Consider the following 16,314-nt stretch of genomic DNA (forward strand, 5'->3'; position numbering starts at 1 on the left):
GTGTAAAATACTATTAAGCCCCCCCAAACGTGTACACAAGCTGACACCTCCAACATATGCAGTTCTCCCAAGGAAAGGCTCTACTGCTGCCATGCAGTACCAGGCTAAGCTGCAATCCTGTGCTTGTCTGGTGGTTCCTAAGACCAACATCAGGACAGCTCTCCCAGCAGCCCTGGTCCTGGACTCTTCCTGCCTGTTTCCAAACCTGGACCAATACACCACGTTGTTACAACTGATCACCAATAGTGCAGAACAAACTCCTGAAAGTGCCTGAAAATTTCATAATGTCCAAACAGCAGTAAAAAAAAAAAGAATTTTAGCTGCAGCAACACTTGATAAATATATACTTAATTCTGCCAGCCGCACAATGGACTCTTGAGAATCTGAAGGCTGTTCTTCCATGCCAGTGGATTCACATCAGTGACACAGACTGGTAGAGGCACCAGCCAGGGTACTGTGAGAGCTTTAGGAGCTCTCCCCTGGCGTGCAGTACCTCCAACACCAAGGGGCTGTTATGGGACTGGTGCAGGCAGGTGATTGTAGAACTGTGTGACTCAGGTGTTCACAAGAAACTGCAAATAGTGTATAAACAGCTGCATCCAGTCATTTACTGAGTAAACACGAGAAAATCATTTAGATACAGGCCTGACTGAGGTGCCAGTTCCAGTCCATGCAAGGAAATGCCCATTTATATCACTGCAATTAGCATGCAGTGACAGAAGCAGGATCATTCCTGATTCCTGATCCCAGGCCTTCTGCTGGTGTCCTCCCTGGCACCGCAGCACCTTGCACCTTCCCTCGCTCTTGCGTCACCTACACCAAGAAATGCAGCTGGGTTTGAATCCAGAACATTAACTGCCTGCTGTCCTCCAGACTGACTCCATGAACAGTGCCACTGGCATAACTGAGAAGGATGGTGGCACAGCACGGCAGCAGGAGCCAAAGCAGGAGTGGGAGGTTGGGAATGATCCCAAAGGGGCTCCCATGGAACGCCCCTGTGTGAAAACGTCATCACCTTGGCCTGGGAACCAGCAACACCTGCAAACCACAGAGCCATGGCCCATCCAAACTGAAGCACTGGACAGAGACAGGGACAAGATGTGAAAAGAAGAACAGGCTAAAAGGTCCCCCAGAACCTGTGTTGCTGCCAGCTGACACCCCAGGGATATGGAGCTGAGTGCGGAGCACTGTGGGTACAGAGCTCTCAGAGGTGCTTTGATTCCCTGTCCAGATACCAGGCTGGGTAATAACACTCCACCCACCTACAGTTCCCTTGGCATTTTGAGATGATCAGGATGTTCCCAGCTTCCTGACCTGAAAATTGTTGCGTACTATTTCTGGGCACTGTTTAAACAGATGTCGCATTCCAACCCAGATATTGCTTAATTTCAGAGCAGGCAGACATGATCCCTACAGTAAATTTAACTGGTTTTTTAATGCCTTAAAGTAAACCAGAGTTTGCACCTTTCTCAGACCACAACCACCCTGTGCCATGCTTCAGTACACAACTATGTGCCTAAATTATTATCCAGGTGGAAACAGCCTGCTGAGGTTCAGAGCCCATCTTCTCTTTACATTTATTCTAAATATATTACAGCCATGTTATTCCCAAACTTTTCAAATCACTGCAGTCCTGGTGGGTAACACTGAATGTGATGAGAGCAGCTGTGAAGGACGCTCATGGGTACACCACGTGGTATGTGTGCCAGCAGTGGTTTGGTGGGAGACAGGAGAGGGGGACAGGGAACCCAGCCCTTGGGGACATGGCAGCTGGCTTTAACCTGCTGATCCTGACAGTCAAAGGCCAACGGCACCGTGGAAAGTGGGATAAACCCACCTGGCAAAGCCAAATCCCAGGCTGTCAAGAGGGTATCCCCACCTCCACTGAGCACTCAGCAGCCACCCTGGTAGAACGAAAGTGAAAAATTAAGCACAAATTAAGCCAATTTTCCTGATATAGTACTTAAACCCTGCACTTGAGATGTGATGTGCCATCACTGCCAAGTCCTGGAAAACTGCTCCAGGAGCAGTCCAGACTGTCTGGCTCAGACAGCACCACGTTTCCCAGCACAAATACAACAGAGCTGCACACATCAACAGGAAAAATATAAGAGCAGAAAACACTGCTGCCTTCCCAGAGAGCTAAAGGAAATCACACATCTCACCTGGAGAGAAAACTCTTCTGAACTGTACCTTTACCAAAGGCTTTAAAAGTGAAAAGGACCCCAAAAAATCAAAGAGGATTTCTGTTCACATAAGTATTGTTAATTATTAAAAAAACCCCAAAAAACTAGCAGCAAAACACAGTTTTGTTAATTGAAACAAAGCACATTTAACTGCTGTTGACTAAAATGTTAAAGTATTAATTAGCCATCACAGATGTCTCTCTACATCTAAGGCTTATCAACTCCCAGATCTCATTCTCATGAATAAAGCTACAACAATACTTTTATGATATTCCTCTATCATTTCATGAAATGAATACTAAAATTTTTAGCTGGCAAGTTTCAGCAATTTTTCTTCTTACTAACTGAACTGCAATAAAACTCTTTTCATTTATATAAACTTTCAGAAATTCTGCCACTTGCCACTGTCACTGCTTCCTTCTTAAGCAAAATATTTTCAGCAGCATTTCCCAAGCATAACTAAAATTCCATTTTTCATTTGCTAATAATGGCAACTTACTATACTTTTGCAGTGGATCTCTGCAACGTGGCTATGATATTTTTACTGATATTTTCTTAATCAAAAATACTGCACTGTAACCATGGAAAAAACCCTAACTGATGTGTGTGTAGGGGTGGTTTTCCTATTCCAAACCTCTAAGCGCAGGTAGAACAAACTACACAGGTGGGTTATTTCCTAAAAAACGATCTCCTGTTATTCCTTCCTACTGGAGTAAACAAACGCTGGCTTTTCCTCTGGGCAGCTTAATACAACAGTGTCAGATTACAGTTTCCCTGATGCCTTCCCTCTCAACTTTCATTTTACGACCCAATTACTGCCCACCGGGGTGTCAGTGCCACGCACTGAGCACAGGGAAGGACGAGGCACTACAGGAGGCTCCCAGTGTCGCACACGCCCCTGGCTCTCCAGCCTGGGACACCACAGAACCAGGGAACACGCAGGCAGCCCCGGGAGCCAAACCAGAACTGAGATTTATGAATTATGTCCTCAGCTGCAACTTCCCAGATGAGGCAGTGGTGCTCCAAAATCATCACAGCTGAGGGAGAAATGTCTCCTGCCTCGCGCACATGGACAACCACAACTGGATCAGTTCTTAAACGGATTAAGCAAATTGCAAGACGTAAGCATCAATTATTCAAATTCTGAATTATTTCTCTTGCATTGCCTCTGCTTATTTAAACATAACAAAAACCACCCAGCACCTACGCCAAGATCTGATATACTCCTGAAACACAGTAACAGCCAAAAAAACTCTGGACAATGTCAGGGGAAAAGCAACCAGTTCAGCCTTATTCTGCTCACTACAGGAAAATGGCTTCCTACTGAGAGCTGCCCATTGTAACTGAAGGTGCGAGACACAGGAGGGCTGCAAACAGGAGGCTGCTCCTCGCTCTCGGTTATCAAAGCCTCCCTGTCTGTGATGGACAGAGCAAATATCTACTATTATTACCATAGCCACATTACCAACAGCCTCTGGAAAGACGGGAATCCATTCCTCCTTAGACACTGAACAGACCAAATACGGAAGAAGGAGTAGCCATGGCAGGAAGAAGGAGTTGATGCCCAAGATACTTAAGACAGACCTGAGCTGTGAGAGTATGTGGAAAATAGGAACAGACTCAATGTACAGAAGTGAAAGAACAGGTAGAAAGTGTAGAACAAAGTAAATGTGTTAGGACAGCTTCTATCCCATGTTCTGTAAGAAATTAAGGAGTTATTGAAAAAAACCTCTCAGAACAAAAATTAAACTATCTTCTTATGAAGTTTCATTGTAACTTCACAAGAAAGAATATTGAGACACAATGGAATGGGCTCAGATTCCCAATGCAATAGTCAGTAAGCACCACTAAGTTCTAAACATTCTGCACAATAATCTGCTTTGCGGAGTAACAGAAACCCCTGCCGTCTCCAATCCATGTAAGTGCAGCCTGTGATACCCACACAGCACCCCCATAACAGTCCCAGAGCTGCAGCACGGGCAGGAGCACAGACCTCAGGACACTGCTGACATGGCCAGAGAAGCTCATGTCTCTGAACCCACACGTAAACGTGTGGCAGTTCATGCGCAGAGCTCTGCAACAGCAGAGGCCAACCTTCCCCTGCCCACTCCATGCACTTTCTGTCACGGCAGGAGAAGGGCACTGCTCCAAGAACAGTTTTCCAAAGAACTCTGGCTGAGACTCTTTGCTCAGAGCCCTCAAGCCACCTTCCTTACCTGAGTTACAGAGCCAGAACATAATGGAAGAAAGTAACAGACTCATATCAAGTTTGGGAAATGCTGCTCTTCAAAAGAGCGAAGAAACGTGTTTTATGAAGCAGCAGCAAAGTACATCGAGTACGTGCAGAGCTGCAGCACACGGTGTGTAACACAAACACCTGCATACTTCTTGACAGCTGAGGAGTTAAAAGGTACAGAATTTCAAAAACCATGGCATTCCAAGATGAGAAACTGTAGATGTGAGGCCAGCTTGGTAAAGCCAGCAAGCAAAACGAAGGCAGGTTTACAGCAGGAGGATTGTTGCAAGGAAGGGGGGCTGGTGGCTCTCCAAAGCACAAACAGCTGCATTTTACTACTTGGAACCTGCACAGAGGTCCCCAAATTCTTCATTTGCTCAGCCTCATCCTTGGCATTGCTCCTGCCTGGGGGGGTGCCCAGAGCACACTGCAGCACTACGTGCTCCTGCAGAGCAAATGCGGCTGCCCCACAGCGCCCCTGAAACCCAAGGACTCCCAAAAAGCATTCCCAGAGGGAAGGGCACCTGGAGCTAGGACCTTCTCCTGCAGATCCTGGCAAGCAGGTGACAGAGGCTGGGGAAGCTCTGCTATGCTGTGCAGCACTGAGCAGAACAAAAGGAGTATAATTAGCTGGCAAATTGCTCATTAATGTTGTCTTGCTGCAGACACCACGAACTATTCAAACAGACCTCTTATTGTCTCCACTACCATTTCTTCCTCTCTCCTCTGCACTAATCTAATCCTACCTTTTCCTTCTGCTCAAAGAAATGTCCTACTTTCTCTGCTTCTTTTTCTCATCAACAGCAGTTCAGATTTTTGGATATATTCAGACTTTTGGATTCCACTATACATCTGTCATGACCAATTTTTCTGTGTAAGTGCTTTCTTGGCAGAAAGCAATTAATAAATACAACCCTCAGAAAAGCCAACTACTGTAAGACTAGAAGTGCTCCAGTGTGCTAGGGGGATTTGTATTCCCCCTAAAGCTATTCCACTGCTTCTAATATATCCTGGAGAACTACAGCAACTGAGATCTGAAGGACTTGAGATGCAGAATACATGCAGCTCTTGCAAGTGTGCTGGAAGATAAGCAGCAGGATAGCTGGTTTTAACAGGAAGGTTAAAAATGGTCATCACCTTCTTTGGGAACACTTTCACCTCCTCTTGCTTCTTGAAGAAGGCAGCTGAGAAAGAAGAAAAGTGTTCAGACTGCAACTTCTGTGGGAATTGAACAGAGACAAAACTGAAGAAATCCATAATTTCTCTCTTAAAATCAGTCAAAAATGGAACTGCTGTTTTTAATAAACAGCTTGAAAAATAGAGGGATCAGTGGTGCATCACTTCCAGAGGCCTAACGTGTATAAATTCTGCACAGACACGCTGAGTAAGCAAAACCATGCACTTTGGAAATTTTCTAAGTACTGATTCTTCTCTCTGCAGCTCTTCCATGATTCTAGTCAAATTTACTGGCATTCTTCATACAAATTAGAATAATTCTCATGTCAAGAACTCTGCAGAAAAGAACTGCTCCTGAAGAACAATGAAATTTTAGTCATCCATCACACCCATCACACTGACGTAACATCCTTTATTACTGAGCACTATTCCTGAATTTGCTCTCCTTGATATGTACACTGCTTATTGCACAGCAGCACTAAAATAATATAAAATGACTCATGGCGAAATAAAAGTCCTCAGTTTTCCATTCAGCAGAGACACTAATTTCTGCCATTCCACCCTCTCCTTATCCACACCACGCACTGGGGCATCAGCCACTCCCAACAGTTCAGAACAGCCTCAAACACCCGCAGTAATCCCCACTGTAACCTGAGTATGACACCCCAAGCTCACAGGACCGGGGACAGTTTGGAACCAAATGTTTATCTGACCCCTCATGAACCCCCAATAAAACCCTTAGGGGCACATCAACAACAGCTCACATTTATACAAGCTGTGATTCCCATGCCGGTGTTGTGGTTGTGTCCAGCTCACTAAGTGAGCTCCCTGTGTGCTGAGCTGAACGTGTGTCTGGGGAAGCTGAGGGTGCACATCTTTATCAGCAACAGTCCAGAAAACTGCAGTTTAAGTCAACCTCAGTAATAATGTAGGATTAGGCCTTCGTTTAAAAACGACATCCTAAAACTGCAGCAGTGCTGTGAAAACTCTGCTCTCCCCAACAGCATGCAAGTGCCCTATAAATTGCCAGGGATGACTGGGAGCAGCAGCCCCAGCCAGCACCTTTGCCAAGTGTCCAGCTCTGTTACATCAGGAGCATCACCACACTTTTCTGGATCATGATGCAGTGCTTTAGGTATGTGGGCTGAGGTTAAACAACAGAGAAGCGGTGGTAGGGAAATCAAAGTCATGAAAGGCTCTGCAGGCAGGGAAATGAGATTGCTGGAATGGAATCGGGGAAGGCATGCTGACATTTATTCAGCCTGAATTTTCTAAAGGTACTAAGTACGTTCTTTCAACTGGCTGATCCCAGCAGCACTTATACTCAAGAAGGCATTAGGCCTGGCAATATGTGACATCCTATTTTTGCTTTAATGATTTTCCTAATGTTATGGAAAAAAACAAGATCCACTCTAAGAATTCTAAAGGCCACTTTTCTGTGACACGAGACTGTGTTCTGCTGGGTAATAATCAGGATCTTGAGGGGAAACATGGCTGTGCCCTGACCAGAACAGTAAGGTACTTCATGCTTAGGCCACCGACATGCTAATTAGTGGACATTAACTAGTCCTAATATCTGAAAATTAATCATCGTTTACACCTAAACATGTTCAAGCTCTTTTTCTTTGCTGAGACCAAGAACCCTCACACCTGCTCAATCTTCAAGGTTAGAAACAACGCATTTGTTTGTAACAGAAAGGAGAGCCAAGATTACATTGACTATTTCATGTGGATCAGTCACTAATATTTGCCAGATTTTTTATGGTGGGTAATTTAAATTGCAGTCAGTTAAAAATCCAGTGCATAACTGGTAATATGAACTCTCTGGGTGAAAAATAAAGAACACAGGAAAAAGTTTGAAAAGTTTGTTACACACATTTTTTTTTTTTAAAATCTGTTTGTATTCTGGAATTCTGCACAATGACTTGATTAGAGCCAAAACCAGAAAAGCCAGAACTCCAGGACTATCTGCTGCAAATGTCTGGTCAGAACTGCTAATCCCCATCAAATTCAGGAGCAGAACAAAAGGCAAGGAAGAGCTCTGTTCAGCTCCAAGCTCCCAGGAATCCTCTGCAGGAGCCTGCCTGTGCTGGGCAGGGAACACATGGTGCCAACTCCCACATCAGCTCCGTGGAGAATGGAGCCGGCGCTGACAACTGGCGGCTCCGCATTCTTTCCTCCCTCCTCTTCCCGCATCTGTTTTGGCTGCACCTGGCACAAGGAACCCAAGTGATGTCAGCTGCCCAATCTGGCCCTCTGGAACTGCTGGAGACACAAACACTGCCCAGCACAGCCAGCTCGGCACCTGGGGGCACGAGGAACCGTCCCACCTGCTTCGGCTGCCATCCCCTCCCGGGCCTTCCTGAGCAGTGGCAGTGAACTGTCAGGAAAAAACAGGCATGACTGAGACATTTCAAAGAGATCAGGTCCTTCAGTGGGATAAAGATGCATCAATTCAATGGGAAATGGAAGTATCTTACATTTTTATGTATAGGCTGGCAAAAGTTGGGCAGTTGGTTAATTGCACTGAATTCTTAGGATTTACAAGCTTAGACGGGGGGGCAACCAAAGCCCCTACAGAAACCCTTCTCCCCCTCCTCTTTTTAATTTAACCTTAGTTGAGGGACAACAAAATATCCAAACCCCAACACAATGCAACATTAATTCCCTAAGAAAAAAACACTGCGAGGTTAACTGGGGGGATGGCAAGAGCAAGAGTAGACTGATTTCAGCTCTCTCACTAAATATTAAGCAGGTAAGGTTTGCTTCCTTTAAGACATTTGCATTAGGGCGCTGTTGCAAGGCCAAAAAGATATTAAAGAATGGTGACATCAGACCAAAACAAATCTATTAAAACCAGTTCCCACAGTGAAATGGTTCCTGGAAGGTTTTCCCTACTCAGCCACATTTGCAAACAACAAAAAAATTGTATTTCACTTGCTCAGTTAAGATCAGATATTTTTACACAGTAAATTAAAAACATGTAGTAGATCTCAAATAACATCACTATGAATTAAGTGATTTCTGAAAACCTCTTTTGTGTTCTTCATGTGTTACTAAACCCTTTCAGAAATTGCTGGTATCCTTACATCAGAGACGAGGCAACCGCTCAAAAAGGGAGGTATCATTTATTTCATTATGCAATTTTTATGCACAGAGCTGACTCACAAAAGTATATTTAGGCCCTGGATAACATCCAAGCTAATAATTAATTATGTTTTAAACTACTTGATGTGCAATTCCTAATATTTCTCATTTTACCTGTTCTTTTTTAATGCTGTAGCTGTGACTGCACATCACTGACTGGTGAGCAAAAAGGGCAGAAACAAGGAGAGACACTGACTATTCGATGGACACACGGTAAGAGACAGAAGCAACCACAGAGTTGGCATCAGATTTGTTTTCTAAAATTCATGATCAGAAGATTAGTCTTTAAATAAAACATCTTCGAGGTGCTTGCTGAACAACAATCTCACAGTACTGTTCATCCTGGAATCAGGAGAAAATCTTCAACATACTTCCAAATGTAATTCAATAGAGTAAGCAAATATTCAGTACATAGCCAACTCACTGCCACAGAACCAGCAAAGCCTGTCTTTGCATAGGGGTATCAGTCCCAGGAACACCAGGAAAACGCAGATGGATTTGCAGGTTTTCCTTCCCTGATGGCTGCCATGCAAATAGAAGCAACCTTTTGGGAGCACAGACTGTTCTTCCAGATGCACAACCGTCCTGAGCACATTCCCTTCCTTTGGCAGCACTCTTGCACAACACTCTTTCCCACACAGGCATGGTCAGAACAAAGCTCAGTTTACAGCTCAGAGGGGTTTGGATCTTCCTTTCCCCTTTGTCCACAGGGATGAACGACAACACTCGAGACAAAGCTGACAGATACGTCAGGCCATGGACATCCAGAGCTGAAGCTCTCTCTTACTGAAGATAAAACTCTCACAACAAAGTTGTAAAAATTCTTCTCTAGAATCCATAAAATACAGCCTGGAAGTTGCTATTTCCAACCCAGGCTGAAAGGGAAGCTGCAGCTTTCCACCAGAGCACCGACAGCTCTGGACTCACACCACAGAACACGGTGCAGTTTTTATTTTATTTGAACAACTCATCTCACTCCTTTGCCTTCAGCTCTGGAACTAGCTTCTTCCACACACCCTTTTAATTTTTTCATTCCTTTTGGAGACAAAAACCCTCCTGGTCATCATGCTGGTTTAATTAATTTATTTTTCTGTACATAACTGCTGACTTTTGGGAGCTCCCAATGCCTTTCCGGTAGATGAAAAGATGGGTAAAAGCATGGGACTTCAGATGAAGGGATGCAGTAATAAATTTTACAATGAGATTTAATCTGGAAACTAACTACACAGGGTAGATTTAGCTTTGGAATAGATGCTGAAATAGAAACTTCAGTTCACGTGCACAACTTCTGATCTGTTTATGTGTACAAAACATGCATATTCCCAAACTCATCATTACTTGACAGCTTTTCTCAAATAGAAAACCAGCTGAACAGCACAAAAAGCAATCAAGACTCTCTGTCTGGTTTCTTATCTGTAATTTTCTGTGGCTAGATCTGCACCAAGGCAGCTCTGGCTGGCACCTGCAGCGTTAAACCCGTGTCAGCATTTCCATTATAAATTCTCCACTTTAGAGATTGCTGTGTACCCAAACTCACATACAGTTTTTCCATGCAGGAGCAAAGAGTTTATTACTGCTATTTTAAAAAGTGATACTTTTTCCATCTCTGCTGCTCAAAGTTTCATCCTGGTTTCTTCACAGAGAAATACCAACAGATACAGTTTTCAGGGAGAAAAAGAAAAATGCTTGACACAAAATTCAGAACAGTTTCCCAGGGAGCTCTGGGAATGTGGAGGGATGAGGTAAAAAGACAGCACTGCCAATTCTTGACTCTCCGAAACCTTACTAAAATTACAGATGAGTTTCTTGATTCTGCAAGCTAATTTACACTACCTGCCATGAATTATTTGTCCTCTGCTCATAGGAGATGAAAAAAACCACCAAAATTTATTCAGGTCCTTGGTACTTCCCATCTTGAAAACCAGCTCCTGCTCTGCCTGGGTTTGAGCATGCCCACCTGCCCCCTCCCCAACAGCCAGAATGGTTCAGAACAGATCTGCAAGCTGATGGACACTAGAATTAAGAAGAGGGGCATGTGATTCCTCATTGAGGAGAGAAGAACTGATTTTGTCCTTAACAGAAAAGCTAAAGAGACCCAAGGGATGGAATTCATCATCCTCTATCTGCAGCTGTCAACAAAGTCCTTATCCGCAGAGAGCAGAGGCTCTCCAGATGGTGATCTGCACTCCTTGCAGAGCAAGTGGAGAGCCAGGAAATTCACAGCACTATTCATTTAAACCATTTAAACCTCCAGCTAAGGCCACATGAATTATTTTCTAGAAATGCCTGTTAGAATCCAGGCAGCAACCCCTGAAGTAGGACTGCAAGCTCAGATATGTGCAATCCAGAAGGAAAAGCCCTTGAGCTGCTTCAGTCCTGTGCAGCTCTGAGGAGAACGCAGCCCCTGGATGGTGCCCAGCACCTGCCACACACCTGCCTCCCAAGAATGTCAGAGCGCAGGTGAGCTGTACCAATCCAGCCGGCCTGGAAGGGACACACTGACAGAAGGAAGACCTGGAGTACTGCATACAGATTAGGGTTCTCAGTGAAAGAAAGATGTGCACCTGCTAGAGTGGGTCCAGAGGAGGCCATGGAGATGCCCCAAGGGCTGGAGCCCCTCTGCTCTGGAGCCAGGCTGGGAGAGCTGGGGGTGTTCAGCTGGAGAAGAGAAGGCTCCAGGGAGGCCTCAGAGCCCTTTCCAGTGCCTAAAGAGGGCCTACAAAAAGGTGGGAGAGCAACTTTTTACAGAGGCACACAGTGACAGGGCAAGGGGGGGGATCGTTTTAAACTAAAAGGGGAGAGATTTAGATCAGATACTAGGCAGAAATTCTCTACTCAAGAGGGTGGTGAGACTGGCACAGGGTGCCCAGAGAAGCTGTGGCTGCCCCTGGATCCCTGGAAGTGTGCAAGGCCAGGCTGGACAGGGCTTGGAGCAGCCTGGGACAGTGGAAGGTGTCCCTGCCTGTGGGAGGATGAACTTTAAAGTCCCTTCCAACCCAAACCACCCTGATTCTGAGCAAGTCTCCAAAGACCAGCTTGCTTTCACTCCGCATGTCAGATCCTAATGGAGTAACTGCTGCTTCCAGTATCATCCACAGGGAAACAGGCCAGGCAGATAAGCAGTTAGATACAAGTTCCTTAGGAATAGGATTTGTCCCATTTTTGTCTATTTATTCCTTGGACTTGGCAGACATTTAGATTTGGGGTTCAGGAACCATACGTGAACCCACACCAACTCAACTCCTAAAAGCGTACCAGCGGGGGACCAGCGTCTCTGGACATCAGGAGATGAATGATTTAAATGAAGAGCTGAACACTGCTGGTGACTGACCACGGGAGTGGCACAGGCAAGAAGGGCAACACTCGAGGAGAAAACCAAGATCCCTCCCTAAACTGCATTAACCACCAAATAACAGCTACCTCTGGTCATGGTGATTTGAAGGGGTGAAAATCCCTTTTTGTTTTATTGAATCAATGAAGATTCCCATCAGTTTTCCTTGTGCTGATCAGCAAAACACAAAGCATTTGGTGTCTTGTAACAACTCAGGAAAGAGCCAGAGCTTACTCTGAAACATAGACATTTATTTTTAATCACACTGTTCACTTTATGTACTAAAGTAGAAAAACAGAATATTAACCTGGAACTGAATTTCATACCAATCAAAATATCTCTCTTACTTTGCAAATAATACTGGTGAAAAACTTGAACAAAGTTGTTACTGCACTGCCCTTTCAATTGTCCCCAGAGGCAGCGCTTTAAAAATGACAGCTGAGCACAGGGCCAGCACAGCCATGTGCTGCCTCATCACTCCAGCTGGATGAGCCATGGGGTGGAACTGCTTGCTACAGAATTCTTCTTTTCCAACCCACTGGATCCAAGAAAGACAAGAAATTGGAAACACATGGATAAGGACAGAGAATGCTGTCCCCAAGGCTTCCATATCATAAACTATGAATATCTTGGAGCATAGCACGTCAAAAGCTTTTGACCCAAATCAGGCTAACAGTAAACACCAATGTATAGGGTGAGTTATTAGGCATGTTTTCCCTTTCATTTGATAATATGTGATATAGTACATCACAATCACATCCCTTTCCTGACAGTTCCTGACTACATCCACAGCTGATGGGCCAGCTAGACAGCCTATTCTGCAGGAAGAATCTGTACGCACTCCTGAACAGAGCTCCCTGTAGAGCTGATGTCAACCACAGTCCAACCAAGGCAGAAATCCTGCAGGAAGCTTTCCCTGTGCAAGAAAGTCTACAGAAGTGCTGAGTTCTTTAGACATTTCTAATCCTGGACAGGGCAGAAACATGTGTATTTTATATATTCATGACTTAACATTAGCTATACTATGTTCATAACATACTACACTGGACACCAGAAAACAGTCCCCAGCAGCTCCTCTAAGTCCATCAGCAAAACCCACTGACCTACTTTCTCTTAGGTCAAACTCACAAATAGACAAACCTCAATATGAATAAACTGATTCTACTCACAGGTCTCACAGTGAGGTAGAAAAGAAGATGGTTCCAGGTTTTAAACTTGCCTTGTAGTAGTGATTTTCTGCATGAATTGCTATCTATTCTTTCCAACGTTTTGCCCTGGTAGAAGTCTTTTCCAAACCACAGGATGTCACATAGGTACAAAGAGGTTACCAGCAACCTTTTTGTGCTGAAGGGGTGTCACTGAAACCAACAAAAATGGGGAGTTGAATGAAAGGACTAAGAAAGCATCCATCCCCTCTAGAAAAATAAACTGTCAAAATCCACTGTGAACAGAATACATTATGATATGACTCTGAAAAAGAGTAAATGTTTTTCCTCACCTCCATTGCAGTCATGTAATTGTCAGAGAAGGACTCCAGCAAACACAGCTTTTCCCCTACACAGCTTTGTTAACAGCAGCTGGCTCTGCTCTGGGTGATAAAAATGACCTCTGACCACCACTGGCACATCTCAAGTCAAGCAAGGCATGTCCAGGGATGTCACAGCCCTTGGGAGTGGCAGAGCCTGGGAGCAGCACGTGCAGTACTTTAATTCCACTGAGTTCCACATTCTTCAAATGAATTTTTTAACCACTTCCATGGAGTCTGTATGAAAGCCATCATGTGCATGGCACATGTTCACCCAATCGTGCTTCCACTTTGATAGAAAGGAAGTGTTGCCAGAGCAGTATTTTAGCCAGAGTTCAGGCAGTCAGTCTCTGGTTTGCCATGACAGCTGGGATGAGGCAGCCACCTTTGGTGTCCCCACGCCAGACTGCCAGGTACACTGCAATGCAGCACTCTGGCCTTTGCGACTGCTGAGCTGCCTTTACCAGAGGATCCCAGGATGGGGTGGGTTGCAAGGGATCATCTTGTTCCAGCCCTCTGCCATGGGCAGGGATAGCTTCCACTAGAGGAAGGTTCCCATCCCCTTATCTGAGCTTGCTCTTTTTGGTTTATGCATCACAATCCCAGCTGGGATCTTTGGAGCATAAATAGATTCTCTGTACTTTCATAACAATATTTATTCTAAAATTATTTCTAAGAAAGGAGAGGAAGAGCTGAGCTGTGAGAAATGCAGGCTTGCAGAACGCAGAGGTGCTGCTTCTGTTTGTTTACTAAATATAATTCAGTCCTACTCCTGCAACACTTTGTTACGGCACGTTGTATTTTGCTCACAAAGATGCCTTTGTCAGCTCTCTCCAACAGTTGTCCAATACATTTTTGAAATGTTTCCCACAAATCCAGCTCTGCACTCAGAGTCCCCAATGATAAACAACAGCAGTATGTGGGATATGCACAGTGCACAGACATTCTATTGCATGGAATATAAAAAATCAGAGCAGGCAAAAGAATTTGCAACAAGGCTTCCAAATAAAATTTTTCACAGTTTGACATGAGCTCCGCCTTTACTTAATATTTTACTCTGCCTGGTAATGAAAGACATCCTGCCTGCCCCAAAGCACTTGTCTAAAAGAGCAGATATTTGAAAGGTCACAACCACTCGGAGCAGCAGGACTGCAGACGCCCGCTCAGATGTTTGCTCTGAGATAAATCAGGCTGCAGCAGCTGCTGCTCCCAGCCCTGGCCCAGGCCCTATATCAATCACATACACATAAACTTCTTGCACTGGGACACACCACAATTATTTTTTTCATGCTATCAACTGTAAACCATGGCAACCTCTTCCCTCAGCTTAAGAAATCAGATTATTTCAGGCACTCCTGATACTCACATCATAGATCTTCCAAACAAACTTCTGTGGGACAGATTAAAAATGGCACCTTAACAAGGAATGTTCTGTGGTCAAAAAATACAACAAAACTTGCACCAAAACGCTTCCCTTCCCCACACTACCCACGGCATCCTGCTCAGTCCGTCACCTATACCCACAGTATTTCTGCATTTACTACAAAGATGAGAAACACCACAAAAAAGGTTTAAGTTTCAATTAGTTCTTTTCCTTTGAGAGCTTTTGCCCTGCAGGATACAGTGCCACGTGCGCTGAGTGCCTCTGTGCCTGCCATGCTGCACGGCTGCCTCAATCCATTCCTCACGGTCGCTCAAACCAAGAGCACGGAGGAACAAATTTCCTCATTCTCCTCTGGAAACACAGAAGCATGTCTTTGGTAAGGGAATTGTTACTACAGGGGGTTGAAAGCAGGGACTTTGTGGGGGAGATCCTCTAGGAAAATGAGAACTGCTGCACAGACCCCAGGGCACATCTCTGCAAACCTCTGCTGCCTCTGTGCTAGGTCTGGCATCCCACAGCTACTTATAGAACTGGCTGTGGTGGGTCTCCATGAACAGCTGATCTTGGAGAGGAACAACGGATAGTAAATAGAAAAGGGAAAATCAGGCACACTTTTTTCTGCTCCCTGATGTGTCCTGGAACCAAACCTGTACCAGCAAGGGATTTCTTTTTATTTTACTCTTTTGAAGAGCTCCAAAGAAGGTTAAACCAGAAAAACATGGAGCTCATAAGCTTTTCCACGGGAAAGCTGCAGAGTCACCCCTGGCCTTGCTGCAGGGAGCAGCTGTCCCTGTGCTGCATTTCAGCGCCTGAGAGCACAGGAGCCATGGAGCCTGAAATCTCCTCGGTGACTGTACCACAGCTGGAGCCGGAGCTCGCTAAGCTAAATACAGCATCTCTGAGCTGGGAACTCGAGTGGGCCGTGTTGGATTGCACGGCAAAGCAATTTAAGCAAATGACTAATCTAAACCCTTCAGTTTCGTTCCTACTTTGGGCTTTGAAAAAGCGGCTGGAAAACATCAACCATCAATCCTCACCCGCTGTAACAAAGCAAACACAGGAGATTAATTTTGCCATCCTAACACCGAATCAAGGCAAATCCAAACAAGACTGTTTACTGAGCTGTGCCAAGCCACTTGGACTTGGATCAGGACTTGTGGCATACAAAAAGTATGACATGTTCTTCACTTCCAGAAGGAGGACAAAAAAACCTACTATAACAAAGATTTTTTTTTTTCCCCCCAGACTTCTTGGTACCTTAACTAAGCCAGTATTTTGATTGAAATTACCCTAAGATTCCCACAGTCTTAGCAACTATTTCATTACAAT

The 16,314-nt window shown here is 44.8% G+C and overlaps 1 protein-coding gene across 8 annotated transcripts in view; it reads right to left on the minus strand.

Moving 5' to 3' along the window:
- NEDD4L (NEDD4 like E3 ubiquitin protein ligase) overlaps nucleotides 1-16,314 on the minus strand; it is a 103,813-nt gene that overhangs the window by 30,005 nt on the left and 57,494 nt on the right. The window lies entirely within an intron of this gene.

Source organism: Corvus hawaiiensis, chromosome Z, assembly GCF_020740725.1.
Source record: "Corvus hawaiiensis isolate bCorHaw1 chromosome Z, bCorHaw1.pri.cur, whole genome shotgun sequence".
Taxonomy (NCBI): Eukaryota; Metazoa; Chordata; class Aves; order Passeriformes; family Corvidae; genus Corvus; species Corvus hawaiiensis.